General features: G+C 37.7%; 1 long non-coding RNA gene across 1 annotated transcript; it reads left to right on the top strand.

Moving 5' to 3' along the window:
* Positions 1-117: 117 nt before the first annotated feature.
* Positions 118-11,970, top strand: LOC136239157 (uncharacterized). The gene is made up of 3 exons (XR_010693373.1): positions 118-261; positions 8,523-8,605; positions 11,939-11,970. It is a non-coding gene; the product is annotated as an uncharacterized lncRNA (long non-coding RNA).
* Positions 11,971-20,369: the final 8,399 nt, after the last annotated feature.

The raw sequence follows: 20,369 nt of genomic DNA, 5'->3' as shown, positions 1-20,369 counted from the left end.
TATGAAGGACTCCAAAATCAGTGTCTTACTGATCATGAGTGGAATCCCTGTTGAAAACAATCTAATCTTAAATCTTAGAGACCCCACCCCCTATAACAACCTTACAATATTCAACACAATAATTATTTTTAAAAGTGCTTAATTGACGCGATGGGAATGAGACTACTTACAAGGAAGGAAGATGGCGATGTGAAGCAGCTAGTTTCAGGCGAGCTGTCATTCGACCGCCGTTTCTGGTTGTAGAATCACAAAACAGATAAAGTGAGTTTTGTCTATAAATTTCCTTTCATTTGTAAGTTTTGAGGCCTGAAGGTGAGGCCTGCAGCCAGGCGTCAACGAAATTGGCTTTATCGTAAAGCATTAAAATCAGGATCAGTGGAAGATTGGGCTGTCTACAAAAGAAGTCGTAATAAGGTTACTACTATGGTGCGTTTAGCTAGACAGCAGTATTTTTCTGACCTTGCTACAAATTTAACTCATAATTCTTGTAAATTTTGGAGGAGTTTCCAACATTTATCTTCCCGTCAAAAGACACATGTCACTAACCTTGATGTTTCATGTGATACAATTAACCAACATTTTCTTACTGTTGCAGAAAAGACTGTTGCTGACCTGCCATCTTCCTCTATTTCTCCATTGTCTTATATAGATTGTGTAGATGTACCAGATTTTTCTCTATCTGAAGTTCATGTGGATGATGTTTTTCAGCACATTCAAGCTTTAGATATTCATAAAGCTGTAGGGATTGATGAGATACCAACAAGGTTTGTTAAAGCTGCTCCTTATGGTATGGCTGTGATTTTAACTACACTAATTAATATGAGTATTTTGATGTGTACTTTTCCTGATTTGTGGAAAACTGCTATTGTCACTCCAGTTCAAAAATCCAAACAAAACAATTCTTTGAGTAATTTTCGGCCTATCTCCGTCTTACCTGTTGCTTCAAAGATTTTGGAGCGACTTGTTTTTGATGCAATGGTTGGTCATTTACTCAAATATAAACTTCTTTCTACAGAACAATCTGGTTTTCGTCCTGGGCATTCTACACAGGATGTTTTGTTATGTGTTACTGATTCATGGCTCAAGGCAATAGATGATGGAAAGTATGTTGGTGCAGTGTTTCTTGATTTAGCTAAAGCTTTTGACTGTGTTGACCATGAGATATTGCTTAAGAAGTTGACATGCTATGGTGTTAGGGGAGATGCTCTCAAGTGGATGCAAAGTTTTTTGTATGGCAGATTTCAGCGGGTTTCCCTGCATGGTACTTTGTCAGCTAAGGGTGAGGTTAAAGTTGGTGTGCCTCAAGGCTCTATTCTTGGCCCGTTGCTATTTTCCATTTATGTTAATGATCTTCCAACTGCCATTACTGATGTTGATGTCAATTTATATGCTGATGATACAGAGCTGCATTATTGTCATAGTGACTTCAGACAATTGGAGTGCTTTCTACAGTGTGCTGTTACACAACTTTTTATATGGTTGGTTGCCAACAAGTTGAAACTGAGTGTTCCAAAGTCCTCGTCTATGCTCATTGGGACCCGACAGCGTATTTCTGGGAAAACCCTACACCTATCACTTGACAGTTTACCACTACAACAGGTTTCTACTGTGCGATATTTAGGAGTTTACATTGACCAACATTTAACTTGGCACCAACATGTGGAGTATGTTTTACGGAGGGTTCGTGGCAAATTATATTCAATTAATCGCCTTAAGCCACTCACTCCTACTGTGTTGAAATTATTATATCAGGCCCATGTTTTACCTATAATTGACTACTGTGATGTTGTATGGGTACCTACTAATGTTGGCCATCTTAAGAGACTGGAAAGACTTCATTCACGGTTTTCATCATATGACTCTGCCAGATCTTCTGCATTTAATCTTACTTTAGTTGAACGTCGCAGATTTCATATTGCCATACAAGTATACAAGATCTTAAAAAGGCTATCACCCTCCTACTTACTTTCCACCTTCAGGTCTGCTTTATCCGTCACAGGTCGTGCAGGGCGCAATGTCCATCGTTTGTATGTACCTGCTGTGCGATTAAACTATGGCAAACGAAGTCTATATTATCGTGGCACAACTATATGGAACAGCCTGCCTACCTCAATCACCGAGATGAACTCATTAAATAGCTTTAAGCTAGCTTATTTAAGTCATATTTAGTTAATTGTGTGTATATATGTACCTATATTGTTTTTGTATGCTTGTTCAGGGCACAGCTGAAAAACAGCTTTTGCTGATGCTGTCTCCCTGTCTAAATAACATTAAAAAAAAAAAAAAAAAAAACACAGTCAAAACGCAAGAGGCAAAAATATGCTTTATTACGCCATAGATTACGCGTATTTAGTTGCACAGCTTGTTTTCCCGCGAAGAAACAAGCGCTTCTTTGGGTAGAACACCATCTGACTACAAACGCTTGTAGCTTCCAGATGCAACGCTCTTTCCTGTTTGCACTGGGTGTCACGCAACAACACGTCACTTGCCTTTCCGACAGCAACCAAATTCGACAGCTGCAGTTAGTTAGCAACGAGCTACAAAGCACTGAACGAAGTTGGTGAGTAATAACAAGGTGGTTTACAAATTTGTTTCAAGCCATATTAGTGTTGCTAATTAATTTGCACAACTAGACAAAAGCCCAAACTTGATAAAAAGTTGTGCACTGGCTGCTGTTTACACATACAGTGATTGTTGACAAATAGCATTTTTACGCATTTTAAATCAACAATTTCTATAAAAGTTATCAGGTGGAGACTTCCTGTGTCAGAATACTGCTGCTACTATTCCGAGTTGACCAGAGATGAAAGTTTCTACCATCAAATTCAACAATAACTTGTTACTGCTTGGGTACAGCCATCTTCAAGGACTCCATTCCTACTGTGTCCAGGGTAAATCCCGCACAGTACTGCTCCTGTCATGGAGATACACAGAGGCCTGGTCATCCATCACAGTCCTAACTCTGTATTAATTTCAAAAATACAGCTGGATGTACTAGCTGTTAGAATGTAATAGCTACATAGAATGTGAGGTAAATTGATCAAAAGAAAAATGTTACTAAAACCTATTGAGGAATGGAATAGCTAGCTACACTGAAAGAGAGCAGTCACAACACTGACCAACTTACGTACCAAGGCCACTTTCATCTAGCCAAATTATTGTTGCTTCAGAAGGGCCTTCTCATTCCAAAGTGGAGTTATCATGGTACAGCACTGCAACTGGTACAATCAGTTTGTTCTGACAGTTTTAACAAACCAAGGTTATCATCAGTTACCTATACAGTACAAATGTCACAAGTACACATGGGTACACATGAGACTTTAGAAGACCATCATACGATATCAGGGGAAGATCCAGGATTTCACAAGCTAACAGGAACAAAAATTTGTAAAGCAGAGACTCAGAAAAGAGGTACCGTATGACAAGAAAATTTGATGAATCTACATTTCAGCAGCTTTGGTGAATTACTGTGATTGTCCTCAAAAATCGAGAAATTATAAATACTTTAAAGGTGCTTTCCTGTAAGCATCCATTTTTAGTAACTATCAATTTCCAGTAGTGATTACGACTTTAAAACTTCAAGGAATTATTTGTATTACTATATTATATATAGTAGCTCCATGTATTTTTCATGTACTGGTAAAGTTTCATGGTGAAACACATTAAGCAACTGCAGCTGGTCTAAATAAAGACTGTCAAAACTTCAGGATACCGTGGGACAACATTTAAATCTACATAACACACAGCAATGCTCTTAACTCCCCGAATTTTGCTGTGGGAAGCCCTTATCATTGTATGTAAATCACAAGTTGCTGAATCCAGTTGCACTGACCTAGTAGAAGAGGTCGTAACTGATGATTTATTTTTAACATGTGTACGACTATTAAGGTAGCAGTAATGGTTATTTCTCAAGAATTTTGTGGGATAAAAAGATTGCATGGATTTTGTAGGCATCTTATCCACAAAATTTTATCATAGATAATGTAGGGATTTGCAATGGTGATGCTTTTCCCATAGGAATTAATAGGTTTATGTATGGGCATGCAATTCTTGTTACGAGTCCAGACTATCTCACTAACTCAACTTTATTTCTTCATGAAATATCTTGATAGTTCACTTTTAACTTGGGTGAGTGGTTTCAAATTATGGTGGAATGCAGCCAGTTTATTTCAAACTTCATCACTATGGTTGCCCAGGTTTAACTATTTCTAAGCATCAAGACAAGGTACGAGAATTTTTTCAGTATTATAGTGAAGATTTGTATGGAGGTTACATTTGTGTAAACTAAGGCCGGTACCATTGACTACTGAACCTGCAACGAGGATTGTCCATATGTTATGAATCTCTACTCACACAGTCCATGTACAAAAGGTGTGGAGCAACTGAGATATTTTCACTATTGAGAGAGTTATATCTGAACCACAAAATTTCTTTCAAAAAAGTTTTTACATTTTGGCAATCCACAACAGTTGTTTAACACCTTATGACACTGTGGTGTATGGTTTATTGTGTATAACAAGATACTGAATAACACCCAATTCTATATTAACGGAGTACAAATTTGTTTCATAAATGTGTACAGTTTCATACAGCTACTAGACGTGCTCTATACAAACCTTATCACTTTCGTTGACTCAGATTTTGTGCACTCTTTTTCGTTTATCCACAGCAAAGTGAAATCGGGAGCAGCTAAATTCTTGTTCAATTCTAACACCGAAATACTTTCAGCCCGCACGTTTCAAGATTAAATAAACTGCATAATTATCTCCATAAATCATCTCTTCAAGTGTTTTTATTTGAAAATACGCCAGAAATTTACTGGATGAATGCCATTTCTCTCGTTAACGTGGCCTGTCGAAAATGCCATTTTGGACTTGTTGTAAATTGCGCGTGCAACTAAAAACTCCCGTTTTTTTGTCGCTTGCGTTTCGACTGAACACCCGCCTAATTCATCCCTATGCCTTCCACTTCAATGTTTAAACAACTTCTTTCCCTCCTTCCGGGTCTCCACGTCCCACCCCATTTGGAGCTCGCCTGGTACAGTCAACCTCGGTTTAAAAACTACATAGTGGATATTGTACCGGTACCGGTTAACAAGTACGAACAGCTATATATTGTGCCGGCATAGTAGCATAGATATTATATACTACACACCGTGCGTAGTATATCTATGATAGTAGTATGCCCCCAAGTATTCAAATTTAGGGCACGCGACCAGTACTTTGCCGCGAGTCTTGTACTTTAGGGCATGCGACCAATAGTTTGCCTCGAGTCAGGGCACGCGACAAGTAGTGTTAGGGTTAGGGTCTGGCTCAGCTTTGGTTTCTCCTTCACTTCAGTTGGACATTCATAAGGTAGAAACTAATGCAGATTGGTAGCTGTAGCACCAGTGGTACGGTGGTTTCTAGTATGGACCATGGTACAGATTCCAGGGTTTGAGCCCCAGCTGAGCTTTCTTAGGCTTTTTGTCTAAGTTTTTAAATGCACATAATTTCTCAGTAGCTTCCACTACCAGTAAAATATCCGGGGAAACAGTGCAATCGGTACCGGCTCTATATAACCTGCCTAAAACTATCTAAAATGGCGGGAAACTTAGCTGTTAGCTACATGTACAGTGGATACCAAGAAATTGATGTAAAACGCGGTGCACATAGCTTCAACCAGTGGTGAGCTACAACACAAAAAAAACAAAAAAAACTTAAAACCGGCATTTCTTGATATTTTTAAATTATAAATTATAATAGCTGGTATTTCCAGACTGGGTCACACTATTTAATTAGGCCACCAATTGTAGAGTCCTTGTTTCCTGTCACCCGCCCGCATGGTAATTTTAGAGCCACATGCAAATTTATTATTGCATTTGATAGTAAATATTAATACTGGCAGAGGAGTTCAATTGTGTGGTCGTGTCATTGGGAAGAAGACTAGGTTATTGGATAGGTGGACTCTGATATGAGTTTGTGATGTTATTTAGTGCATGGCATATGTGGCCTAATACTAGCAGTGAATCTCTACAAGTAGCCATTGAGACTAATGCGCATCGACACGAGTCCCATTCTCAATCTGTTATTAATGTGGGAAACATTTGGAAAATTTGTCTGTTAAAGTTGACGGTAAAGAGTCAGGCTAGCACGTGTCACCACAAGCATGACAAACTCAGCAGCTCTATATGTAAATGCCTTTCTGGCTGCTTAGGAAACACTGCAACACTTCAAATTTAATCTTCTAGAGGTTTGAATCTTAGCAAAATCTTTTAAATCACAGCTAACCTTGAATCTAGCTCTCCTGAACCTGAGAGTAAAAAGCAATTTGGAGTTAATGGGCTCCCTTTAATATCCTTGATATTAACAATATAATAGCTGCCCACACACATGGTTCTGACTAGGATGGGAAACAAGGAATGTACATTGTTGGCCTTACAATGAAAACAGTATTATAAAATTAGTGGCTATATCTATCCCAAAGGGAGGCTATATGGTACCTCCTGGATTCACCAGTGTTCACTTACTATGTAAATGCTACACCCAATAGTTTATGAGTTGGTTGTTGTGACCAACCAGACTTCTTAGAAGAGTTCATTGACCAGTGTAGTTGAGTGTACCAATGATGAAAAGATCATGGGTTCATAATAGGGATCGCCCATGTGTTTGGCAAAAGCTCTAATAGAACACACACCTAAAAAACCACCTTGGAAAGTATCCTCCAACTCAAAACCACCCTTTGGTGGTTAATTGCAATAAGTATTGGTTCACTAGTAAGTATCAAGTGAAAAGGAAACAGTATGTGTATTTGGAACAAAACTGAAATTTGCTATTTTGTTCATCTTCATAGCTATTATTATTCATATTATTATTCATATCATTTTGATTCACTCATGTACAGCAAGAGTTATCCACTTTTTTGCACTAAAAACTATATAGTAATGTTTACTGAGTCCTTTCCCGTGTCCATGACCTATTAATAAGCCCATATTCCACAGATTGCCACCACCCTACACCTCAAATTTTTTCTAAGTTCTCTTATATACTAAAGAAGCCGTATAACTATAAAATTACAGGATTCCATTGTGTGAGCTCCTTTGGGCTTTGTTGTAGTGTTAGTCAAGGCTGAAAGCTGTAACGGCACTTCTTACACTTATAAGATCACTCATAGCATCTCTGCATGGTCAGTATAGTCTACTTCTTGTAAGTGCACAATCGCGATTTGCTACAAGCGACTATACAAATGCTCTCTCAGAGACATAACGAAGTGATACTGATACCAGAGACTATTCATTGCTATGAATTTAGTTTCCATAAACCATATTTCCTTTCTGTGTGAAACCTAAAGTTGGTATATTAGGCTTGTTAAAATTAATCCTTTAAACTATTTGTGAGAGTCATAACTAATTGTCTGACCACATTGTGTAAACAACATGGCTTCATGCTACTGTATTGTACTTTGCGTGGGAGGATCAAAGCGATGTGGTGTATAGTATTGTCCATACAGTACTAATCAGCTGCATAACTGTACTGTATGAGTCATACAGTACAGTTATTCAGCTAATTGGGCAAATACAGTACAGTTGTGCACTTAGTTGGGAAAATACAGCATACTTAGGCAAATACAGTAGAGTAATATGATGATACATACAATACATTATTAGTCCTCGGTCTCGTGCACCACAGTCAGATCAGTTATGCAGAGAATTTATTTAAGGAAAGTTACATAAACAACACACTGTAAATCGTTAATACCAATCCTATAAGTTTGTTCTACGGCTAAAAATAGATTGTATAAACACTTACTGATCATCTGATCACGAAGCTTTTAAAACACGACTCCACTAAGACAGCACGATTGATCACGTGCGAAACATTGTAAATATCTAAAACTAGCCAAACTAATCCTATTAGTTTGTTCTACGACTAGAAATAGATTATATAACACTTACTGATATCCTTATCACCAAAAATCACTCCGAGCCAGACGACCAGGAAGTACAATATAACACTTAAAGTACCGCCTTGCTTGTGTGTACGGAAAATAAAATGCTCGGGGGGTGTCTCGAGGCAAATACAGCACTAGGCTTTGCCTTATGCTGTATTAGCCTCTCGACACACCCCCTCGCACTGTATTTTCCGTACACACGCACTGCAGTGCTTGAACTCTAACGTACAGTCTACAGACTAACTATTATGATGTAGTGTATGTGAAACAATGTAATTTATTTGTAGATGCCACATTTATTGCTTGTGGGAAGCCATATGCATTCATAAATGTCCACAGCATAGATTTCACTGTAGTCACTATAATAATTGTAGTCCATGCACCTGTATGATTCTTATTGTGTAGAATTTGCCTTGTTTATAACTTACATGTACCCAAAAAAGTTTCACCATTTTTGTGGTGCTTTTATGTCTGTGTACAGTATTTGTGTTGTTTATGTATAATGGAATTTATTATATGTGGCTTAAGAAAACATTTTGATCAATGCAGATCAATAGACTGTGAAATACATGATTTTAAACATTTTAATGTAGTGCAGCAGATGGCACTGGAGATAGCAACAAACAATCCTCATGGATGGACTCTATTGATATAATGGCTGCAGCAGCTGCTTTGAGTGAGTTGAACATTTAAACATGGAATTTTTTTTTCATATGCTAACACCAATGTAAACATCCATATCATTACTTTAGTTATCACTTTATAGTGTTACGTTATATGGAGAGCCTGGGACCACATTGTACTTATGAATGGGATAGTATCTTATTATAGTGAATGTCTGGTGTTCACCAGCGTTGAAACCGGGTCGGGTCATCCGGGTCACATTTTCTCCGGGTCATCCGGGTCTGACCCGGTTTACAATTTATCCGGGTCTGACCTGGATTGGATCACATGAGAAACGAAATTGTTCGTTTGACGACGTGGAAACTTCTAAACGCTATCGCGTAGCTCTATCGTGAGCCACGCCCACTTATCACATTACCAACATACGCGAGGGTAGCTATTGTCAGTAGGTGAAGACCTTTTTTTTTTTTTTTTTGGTCTTCAACCTACAGATAGGCTGAAGTTGCAATATTTACTCAACACGAATCGAACGCTCAAAATGTAGACTCGTTCGCTCGCTCGAGACTAGCCGAAACACGTCTCGGCTTTAATTAATCCGGGTCACATCCGGGTCAAATCCGGATCTGACCCGGATTGCTATCCAGGTCAGTGGGTCATCCGGGTCAGCAGTAGTGACCCGGTTTCAACGTTGGTGTTCACATTAACAGGTTCCATTGTATTATGCTATAACCCAGCTTGTTACAGTATTGCAATAGGATACAATCATAAAACTGTGTACTCACTTTAAGGGTACTCGCGGATATTTGAAGCCATACAATGCGTGATTTTGTACTGCCTCTTATAACCAGACAACATGTAAAATGAATCCATATGGTACTTATATTGGTAGTGGTTCCCCTTCTCTTCAACGCAAACCAAACAGAATTTCACTAGCCTTTACCGTTGTATAGCTACATGAAATTCTTTCCAGAGCGCTTAAATCGAAACTAGTCCTTCATCTTTACCACTAGAGCGCTGGAAATTGCGCTAAATATACTAAAGGTTACAACTCACATATCTATGAAAAGTATTAATCCATAGCTTACATTGATAATAAGTAAGCCCTGAAAGTGTGTTTCACTAACCAAACCCTCGTGTTTCCATTGCCATTACTCGCGAAGCCATAGTGCTACGGAATAAATCTTTTCATAGTCCTGTAGAGAATTTATCTGCCTATCTCCGTGCAAAATTTGAAGCTTTTACGGATATCACTCAAAAACTAGTTTTATTTTTAGTAAACATGTGCAAAGATTGTGTGCGCCCAACATTATTGATATAATAACCACACAAATTCCTATTAACTGCAATCACCAACTTTTCAAAATAACATGTCATAAACGCTGTTCAAAACACAAAGAAGCTCTGTTTTCTCTTCTTCACACACAGGAACAGCTTCTTGCTACGCCTGGAGTCTCCAGCAAGCTGCTCTTCATTAGGTTATGCTAGGCACACCATCATCAGCAGCTTGTAACGCCTTGTGATTCCAGCTGGTAACATAGTCCCCTACATAAGCAGCTTACAATTACAATACAAACTACCAGCATACCCTATCACTCGAGAAAACAAAGCACGAACGCATGTTAGCTACAAGCGAAACATGCGTTCACACTTGTCGCCTTATAATAACACTTACTTTTAGACTAATTCACGCTAGTGTAACTCTGGATCCATCAGAAGTATGTGCAGTAATGCCAATTATGATGCAACAGCCGCATGTGGTTTCTGGGCTGGCACTTAAACGGCTTCAAATATCAGCGAGCACCCTTAAACTGTATTGTAATTACTTATAGGCATGTCCACCCTGTTATTACCATGGTTACTGCATTGTTTGTGGTTACAAGGTTAAAGTAAAGTTGCAAATGTGGAAAGTTTTTTACCGTATCCCTGGAAATTTTCGCAGTGTGTAATTTTCACGGTTAGTAATACTACTGTGAAATTTTATCACGTGAAAATAATATCTGTCCTACAAACTTCAATTCACATTACAAATAAATTAGTGTGGCTCCTGGTGTGTGATAGATAGTGTTGTAGGAATATGTGGACTCCACGTATGCTTACAAACACTATTGCACATTACTGATTTTAAAGTGGGCATGGCTCATTAAAATGGTCTACTGCAAGACTATAGATTAAGGTATGCCTTGTACAGATGAGCTAGCAACCTGTATGACGATTGAAGTAAATATCAATGCAGACCCTTCGTAGCTGTGTGGCTGAGAAGAAAAAAAATGAAATTGAGTAACAGTTATCTGAAAATTAAAACGTGAAAATCATGACTAAGAACATGACAGTGAAATATACATACCCTGAAAATTTCTTGGTATAACGTATCCTTTTGTAGATGAAACTGTCAACAACTTATTGTGGCTTCTGAATCTTAGTTCAGAAGGGGTAGTGCTAAAAGCCGGAACGGAATGGGGTGCACCAAGTTATATCGTTTTTGCAGATTGTACACTGTTTCTTACCATTACTTAGTGACTAGAATTGTGCTGAAGTTAGTTTTCTTCTACTTTTAGGCATGCTAGAAATCGCTCGCTTGAAGTTTCTATTTAATGCCCACCACACGAATGCATTTGCAATCACCTATGCTGAAAAACTATCACTTAACCTGCTAAACTATTATTTTGTAAGCATATGATTCACAGCCGCTAACATCCACTGTGGTTAACTCTCGTAGATTATTGTCCATGCTGGCAGACTTCAGAAAACCATCCTCGCTGTTACTAAAGACTTGGACACGACTATAACATGAAAATACTACAGTAGTTTATCTTTTAGAATGATAAGTAAGCAATTCTACATCAGGATTAAACAGAATTTGATGGATTGGTAAGAGCACAACATGCCATGTGGCAGGTATTAAATAGAAACTCCGAGAGCGTGATTTCTAGCATGCATATAAGTAGAAGGAAATGAACTCTAGCACAATTCTAGTCACTGTGTGGCAGTTGGAAACGATGCAAAGTCAGTCTCAAACGATTTTTCTACGTAGCGTGTGTCCCAATTGGTTCCGTTCCGTTCCATTCCGTTCCGGCTTTTAACACTACCCGTTCAGAAGGGATCATTTATATGGTGAAACCCACTTTAATCTTTGAACAAGCTTATTTATAAATCAGTTAGATTATGTAGTGGTCAGGCTTTAATCATATCCATAAAAGAATTATACTATTGACTGTGTGCAGTACAGTAACTGAAAGTGAAGATTTTGATAATATAAAGGAATTTTGCTAGCATAAAAACATTTTGCTCTTCGTTCAAACTATTCGGTCCACTAAATTCCATAAGTAAATCTGTTCTAACGTTTGTGGTGGTGTTTATGCATACATGTTGTCGGTTTTTGGTTTAGATCAACCCGAGTATGCTGGTAGATGGTTGAAATATGCTAATAAGAAGTCTGGTGCTCTCAAGGCATAACCATTTCTAATTTTATGATCATGCCCATCAATCTGATAAGGTGAATGGTGTGTGTGTGTGTGTGTGCGTGTGCGTCTGGGAGGGTGGGTGGGTGGGTGTGAGTGCATGCGTATATGTATGCATTACACATGTTGGAATGTGCTGTAACAATTAACTGATATTTTTTAATGTATGTATATTGTTGTATGCTTGCTTGCGCATGCCTTAGTTTGCGAGTTATGAAGAAACCATAGCTACCCATACAGAAATTTCAGGGTTGCCACAACCGTGTGCGGTTGCAACAAGCTAGTTTCTAGGTTGCCCTAGGATTGCAGCAGTTTTTATAACCCTGTGTGAAGGGTGCAAGGCTGCAAAAGCCTGTCACTAACCTTGCATGAAGGTTGTGATCCTAAAGGTTGTAAGGTTGCACTGTGCTGGCAAGTTGTATGGTGATGGTAAGTCTGGTATTATAGCTGTTACTATATAAGCTGTACTTGGCATGCAAGGCTGTTCTATATACAGAAAAGCACAAACTAAACCCCATCACACAACAGTTCATAGTTTTGTGTTATGCTAAACATCTGCATTCTGTAACTTGTATTACAAATGGGTAGCTAGTACTGAAAATAGTGTATTAAAAATAATAGTTCTTTAAGAGTGGTAAAAATTGACAAATTCAGCAAGTTTATGTGCCCACATGCTCTATAAATTATTTCAATGCCCCACAGATTTAACATTGGCAAGGTGCATTCATGATAACTGAGTAAGTACATACACTCATGTATGTGAATCCAAACGTGTCAGCTGTAATAATGCTAATATCAATCGTTTTAAAATAATCGTATTACAATAACATAGTATAATTATTAGAGTGTTACGACTGCTTTATTAGAGTGTCACAGTGTTCATTCTCATAATTATTATATATTATAGCTAATAATATTATGGTTTCACAGAAAACACAAACTTAATCATAATGTTGTGATATAATCAAATTACTGCCCACCACCACCTAATGCACAAAATATTCAACTAAGGAAATTCACTCACCCATTAGTTTTGCATTAATTACTCTAATAGAACACACGCAAGCAACAAAATATCCTAATTGAACAGTCATTTTTACCTTCAATTGCATGGTTGGAGTTCCAGAAACAGCAGTAGCGTATGAATACAAATGGGGAAGTATGAAGTCAGCTGCTTTCTGATTTTGATGATGATGAAAGTAGTGCTACTGTACAATGAATTACATAAAAGTTAAATATAGATGTTTGGATATATGATAGCTTTCATATTATAAGCATGCTGTGCTGTATATATACAAAATATTATTTAATTGTAGATTTATAAGTTTTATTAGTTTCATGGGTGGCTATTTGCAACCATACAGCTATTATTTTTCAAATAATCACATACAGTACTTGTAAATTTGTAAATTAACTATATGGCCACAAAACCAAATATTGACATACTAGCACAAAGTGTTTGCACTATCAGACTAACAAACAGTCAACATGGCTTTGAGTAAACTTTTGGCAGTCGGTCTCGTACGGTTTTGTATATCTATTGCTCAGAGGTGTACTAAATATGGAGCATGCAGTGTTCGTTTGTGAGATTTCACACCATGGGTTTTTCTGATGGCTTTTGTCCTCGTACCATCCATTTTAAACCTAACTGGTGCTGTCCCTTTCACTAATGCTACAATCCTAGCTAATAATGGCAGGAATCTGAATTCTATAGGAATTGTACTATATTACATACTACACACCCTTGTACATGTGATACAAACACATTCTTATGGCTGACATACGTCCATCTCTATCTTTGCATGCTCACTGTCATTTTGACCAATGGAAATCTGTATAGTTACTGATGTGTGTACCATATCACCTATCTGGAGGATACTTCAATATAGGAAGTCTTTCACCCCCTGATGGATGATAAAATACACTCAACCGGACACTACTATAAATATTATTTAAAGCCCCACATCATTTGCTTAGCCATAAATTGGAATTTGTTATTGTCTAGAACTGCACACACTTAAGATCCACAAAACGTCCCCCTATTGACAACTGCAATCATCTATGCATAATTATTTATGCTGAGTAGAAAAGGCTATGGTACACATGTTATGTTGACATATGCACAGTACAGTGAAACTTGACTGTACCCATAATCTACAATGATTTGTGTACAGGTGGTCTGTCTAACTTATTAAAGACCAGTTTATAAATGATTTAGGTTTCTATTCACAAAACTATTGTAAACATGTGACCACTACAAGCAGTAATGTTAGCAGGTTTTAACTGCCAAAAAAATTTGTGATGTTTTCACACATCATGACAGTGAACGAATTATACTGTCAAAGCCGAATGATATATTTGGCTTTCTGTAGTGCACAAGCATACACAGTGCGTTTAACTAGTTTAATGCATGAATCTGGAGTTGAAATCAAGAAGAACGTAACAGTTTATCATGACTTGGAACACTACAATTGCAGTGAGAAAACTACATGTAGTGCTTACTCATAATTAGTTGAAGATTAATTTGTAGCGATTAATGCTGAGTTATCACACAATTTGTGATCTGTCGGATCCAGAATTCACTTAGTAGCAGGACAGAAGAGCGAGGAGAATGACCAAGGAAAACAAGCTACAGTGTATAATGTGAGTGATGGACAGTTTGTACACTTATCTAATTATTGGTCATGTTTATGACTATCAATGCAACAAAGTTGAAGGTGTCAATATCAAGTGGCCATTGAATTTAACCACAGACCGTTAATGCTGCATTAAAAAGCCTAAACAATTAAAGTAAAACCACAGATTTGTTGGACTTACAATTGACAGACAGTCTAGTGAACAATTTAAGCCTGATTATTGCAGTGGAATTACAAACATTGATTTTTGGTCATTAAGTGTCAGTGCCAGTACTATTCTATGTAATACTTAAACCATTACTGCACTACACGAAATTTAGCTAGTGAAGCCTTCTGAACCTGAAATAAGTGTACCTATTTCCTGTCCAGAAAGTTTACAACTAAGTTAATTTGAAGTGACCAACTCTATGAATTCATTTAAGGGTATCCACCAAAACACTTTGTTCATGCTTTTAGAGGTGATGTGTTCTAGCCTGAGATTCTAGTTGAGATAGAGGAGCTTCTGGTTGACGTGAAAGTCATTTGATTTCATTAGTGTTATAACACTTGTCAGTCTTTGTGATGCCATTAGGCTAGTAGGATAATGTAGTATACATGACAGAAATGACTCTAATGGATAGTATATCTGTGTGTATTTCAGTTATGCTGCATTGCTGATGTGCATGGAAGCATGGTATATAGCTTTAAATTTTCAATAGCAATAGGTACTGATTGCTAGCTCTATCTATATACTACATACCTATAGTAAACAGCTTATACCACAGCATGGTACTCTTGATCAATATTGTCACTGTCATTCACTACATTCTTTAGGTATGGTGGGAGACAAAGCATAACTGAAACGTGAATAATAATTATAATGTACTTGGTGCAAAAAGCACCACCTAATGTATTTTGCGGGCTCACACACTGAGCTGGAAACGGCTTCTTAACAATAATCCAGATATATTTATCTCAGATTATAATGCTGGACACATTATCTGCTAGTACTGCTCTTCCTCTTACATCACAAAGGTCGTGCATGCCCTACATTATTACAACATTTACGAAAAAGCAGGACAGTAGTCAAACCATAGCTTTGTAGAGTGGCACCATAACTTGCTGTGAATGCTTAACTGCAGATTGGTATACTGATCTGATATTGAGTAGGTGGGCAGTGTGGGACTATTAGGCTATGGCACTAAGAATACTTACTGGTTCATTACTGAAGCTTAAACACTAGTACTACTCAAGCAACAAGGAATAAGCATACGCTACAACAATAGCCTCTATTACTACTAGTACACATGAGTACATGTGTTCCATAAATATTCTATAAATTAGTGCACACACGCTTATAAGAGCAGTGACAGCAGTTGTAGCTTGATAATGGTGTGCCCAGCATTACACAAGATATATAATGCTTGGATTAATATTTAAAAGCTGTTTTTAGCTCAGTCTGTGAGTCCAGTCCATGAATCTAGTCCTCAAAGTACGTTAGCCTAAAAAGCACAGTAACATCATAGGATGTGCATATGTTTTGGAAGACATACACAGCAGTTTCAGTCAATAGCTGTTAAAAATGTACATCTGCACTTTATGTCAATCAAATAATCCACTATAAGCAGCTAAGTTTTTTTGAACGTTAGTCAATCAGAATTAAATATACTATACTTTTTAAAATGTATCTAAATACTTGTACATGTACACACAACTTTGCAGCATAAGATTAGCAGGCAAGATCCCACACACACAATATTTTGTTTAATACTGTTCACGAGTTTACAGTCAACTGTTTAAAAATCATTATATTATTTATTGTGTTTCATTCATACAGAAAAGAAACAAATATTGTGACAAAGGATCTAATGATGCTGACTCAGAAGTTGATAGGAATGTATATGAATCAAGACTCACGGTAGTGAGTCGCGCGGCCAAGAAACTACAAAGCGCACGCCCAATTAAAAGACGCGCAGACACTACTGTGAGTTATTTACGTGTAGGGCCGGTTTTGCAATATTAGTCCTAAATTATGCAACATCTCTCAATAGATTTGTATTGCATTACGTGATAAAAAATCTTTAGGAGTCGTTATCATCATCATAGTTTTCTTGCGACCTCGCTAAAATAAAAAAGTAACCATCGCAAAATAAAAAATAGGCATATTTCACTTTATTTCTCTACCTTATGTTACAACTACTGTCACATTATACCAGTCAACCAGTCAACATAGCCGTGTTTGTATAGTCCATCTAACACTGACATTATCCAATCCTGGTTTGCCTATATGCGTATTTTCTTCAATCAACCTCTAATCCCTACAATAACTTTTAAAGACACGACGTGGACACAAACTCTAATGCCTGATAAACAAGTTGTGACAGCGTGCTGAACCGTAAGTTCCCTAGGGATGGTGTTTTAAGCAGAAATCTGTTAAATTCCATTTAGTACCACACCCCATGTGAGTGTTTATAAATCGCCAGTTGTCTTATGGTTTGAAGAACAAAATCACTAGCGAAGGTGCTTTAAGCATACTCTTCAATTCTCTATTTACATGTAATTTTTAATTGATTAACCACAAAGGCCGATAAGGAGAATACAAAAGGTAACAAGCCTTTAGGGGTTACCACCTCTATGTAGTGTGTACCATGTAGCTTGTGTTGTGGCTTTCATTAAGTATTATGCACACACAAATGGTGCATCAAAATTTTGTAATGGATTGCTCGAATGTGGTTGGTGGTGTTGTGGCTCGAATGTGGTTCGTGGTTTGCCAGTGACCATGTATGAGTTGGGGTTGGTCCACACAACTTACACAATATTCAAATTTCATGATGGCCATGATAATTTCTTGCCATATGGTAAACATACAACAATGTGTAACAACGTTAATTAACATCACATCAAGACTTGACTAAAAATAGTTCCAACAATAGTGATGATTTCTTGTATGTCAGCATGACGATACTGAGACCTGTAAAAGAATAAGCAGGCACTGAAGTTAACCTTAAATTAAACACTCATGCAACTGACCTGGAACATCGGTTGCAACACCAATAACACTTGTTTCAATATCTGATGACATAATCCAGCAGGCACTGAATTAAAAGAGAATGTACAAAAAATCAATATGCCGGGCTGTGTCAATAATAGCATGGATAATCAAAATGAACAAAAATTATATCCCAGGCTAAGTGAATGAATAACATAACTGTTGGGTAAGCATGTTAAACCAGAACATTAGGACATTAGTCAAACCAGAACATTAGGACATTAGTCAAACAAAAGTACGCTATCACAACTTGGTCATAATACAATGTTTGTACCACTGGACTTCACACTGGTTGCCCAAAAATTGTGCCATTCTGGGACAACAGCATAATATTATGAAACAAATAGTTACTACAACACAGAAGGCTTACTGTTGCACTGTCTACACTGATATACCATAATTTAAAAACATAACAGGTGGGCATTAAATACAATACACTTAATATCTGGGTACTAGGAAAAAATCACTAACATCACAACATGTAAACTGACCTTGAAATTAACACCCTTGATGCCACTACAGTCTACACTGGATACTTGTTCGAACCCATCAACACTATGCCTGATACATCTGAGTAGACTGACCTGCAAATTCACATCACTAGTATACAGTGATAATTGATAACTGCAAAAACAACAATTGCAATAATACAATTCTTCTGTACGTCAACTGACCTGAAATTCATGACACTCAATACCGAGACCTGTAAAAGAATAAGCAGGCACTGAAGTCAACCTTAAATTAAACACACATGCAAACTGACCTGGAACATCGGTCGCAACACCAAAGACATCTGTTTCGATATCTGACGAAACAATCCAGCAGGAACTGAATTAAAAAGAGAATGTGCAAAAGATCAATATGCCAGGCTGTACCAATAAAGGATGAATAATCAAAATGAACTAAAAATATATATCCCATATGCAGGTTAAGTGAGTAACATAATTGTTGGGTAAGCATGTAAACCAGAACATTTGGTCATTAGTAAAACAAAAGTACGCTATCATAAACTGGTCACTGATAATTGATAACTACAAAAAGAACAATTGCAATAATACAATTCCTCTGAATGTCAACTGACCTGAAATTCATGACACCAGTATCTCTGTTCCTGCATAGTCTCAACTTAAATATGTACCATGATCACATTCAACTGCTAGTGGATAAACCAGTATGACCAGATGGCCTGCAAAAACCAACAAGCAGGTATTAAATACAATACACATACCTAAAGCCTGGAATATGAAAAATATTATATAAGCATTATTCCACACTGATATAGTAATAGATTATAGGACGTTGTGGAACTTACCTAAACGTGTAAACTTGAACATGAGGACAACTGCATAATCTGGACACTTGGAATTGTCCAATACCTGATGAACCGCAAGTAGGTACTAATGACATTCACTTCAACATTTTATCCCAGCTGGGTGAATCTCTTGTAACTGAGTAAAAAGGTGTTTATTTTCCACCTGCAACTAAAGTTCTACATTTCTGTGGTTGGGTGTACATAAACTGACCTGGAAAATCAGTATGCCATAGGGGTATGGAAATGGTTCCTTTCCTTCTGTTGTGACATTACTTACAGCTGACTGGTAAATGATCATCGATGTCCCCATGTACCCCAACAATGAGTATACCAATAACTTCACACGTTGGAATGAATTTCCTTTCAACATGTGGTGGAATGAATTTCCTTTCAACATCTGGTGGACAGGTCCAAAAACCCTATCGCACAAACACGGTGAATCAGTGTGTGGCGATGTGACACGTTGCACAAACTTCACTCCTCGTTTCGTTAGCATTCAAGACCGGCATATATCATAGAGTCCCTCAGTATTCTTGACTCTTACTTTTTCAAGCGTTGCTCAAGCGATGTAGTTTCTCACGAGGGGCTCGAGTTTCTCAGTAAAGTCGAGCCGATTAAAGTACGCCTCACCATCCAGTTACATTCTTAAACCATTCAATTTAAAACCACGTATCATGAGTGTCCGCTTAAGGTAATTAGGGACTTTCCACGAGATTCCCCCTAAATAGATCACGTGTTAGTTGTCAATCTGGTGGATTCTGGTGATATACATGGTTCAACAATGCGGTAAGTGTAGTATAAGCTGTCAATGAATAATTGTTTGTGCACTGCTAAACTAAGTTATTTTTGTGTGATAAGCATGCTTGAGGGGACGAGACTAATGTTTTGACAGCAGTTGATGGACAGCAGTTGATGATGGCCAGGCAAAGAACTGCGAGAAGAACTAGTCTGATAGTAGGGAAAAATTCCCACCCCTATAGCTCTGCCTAGGGGCATTAACTAGCATTATCTACAGCTACTGTATTATGTTGCTGATATGTACATTCAGGCCAAGAATAAAGGTGAAAGTGGTAGTAAGGCTCAATCCTATTATTCTGCTGAACAGGCAAGGGAGTGTGGGACTCTGGGGACATGTTCCCTCAGGAAAGTACAAGTACTACAACTTTTTTGTTTTAATTGCTTCATCAAGTATAAAAATTTCAGTCAAAAGGTGATGATCGAGCTCTGGTATTATGCACTGGTTGGAGTGGTTGTATCGATACTGCACTGTGACATCCTTGAGGGGTTAGTGCTGGCATTGTCCACGGCAATACTATTCCATCTCCCCGAGTCTTGATGATTGAGTCCTCCATTCCTTTCTCTGCTGCTACAATCCTGAAGTT

Source organism: Dysidea avara, chromosome 1 (genome assembly GCF_963678975.1).
Source record: "Dysidea avara chromosome 1, odDysAvar1.4, whole genome shotgun sequence".
Lineage (NCBI taxonomy): Eukaryota > Metazoa > Porifera > Demospongiae > Dictyoceratida > Dysideidae > Dysidea > Dysidea avara.
Note: the sequence above shows the minus strand (reverse complement) of the source record. Positions and strands in the feature narration are given on the sequence as shown.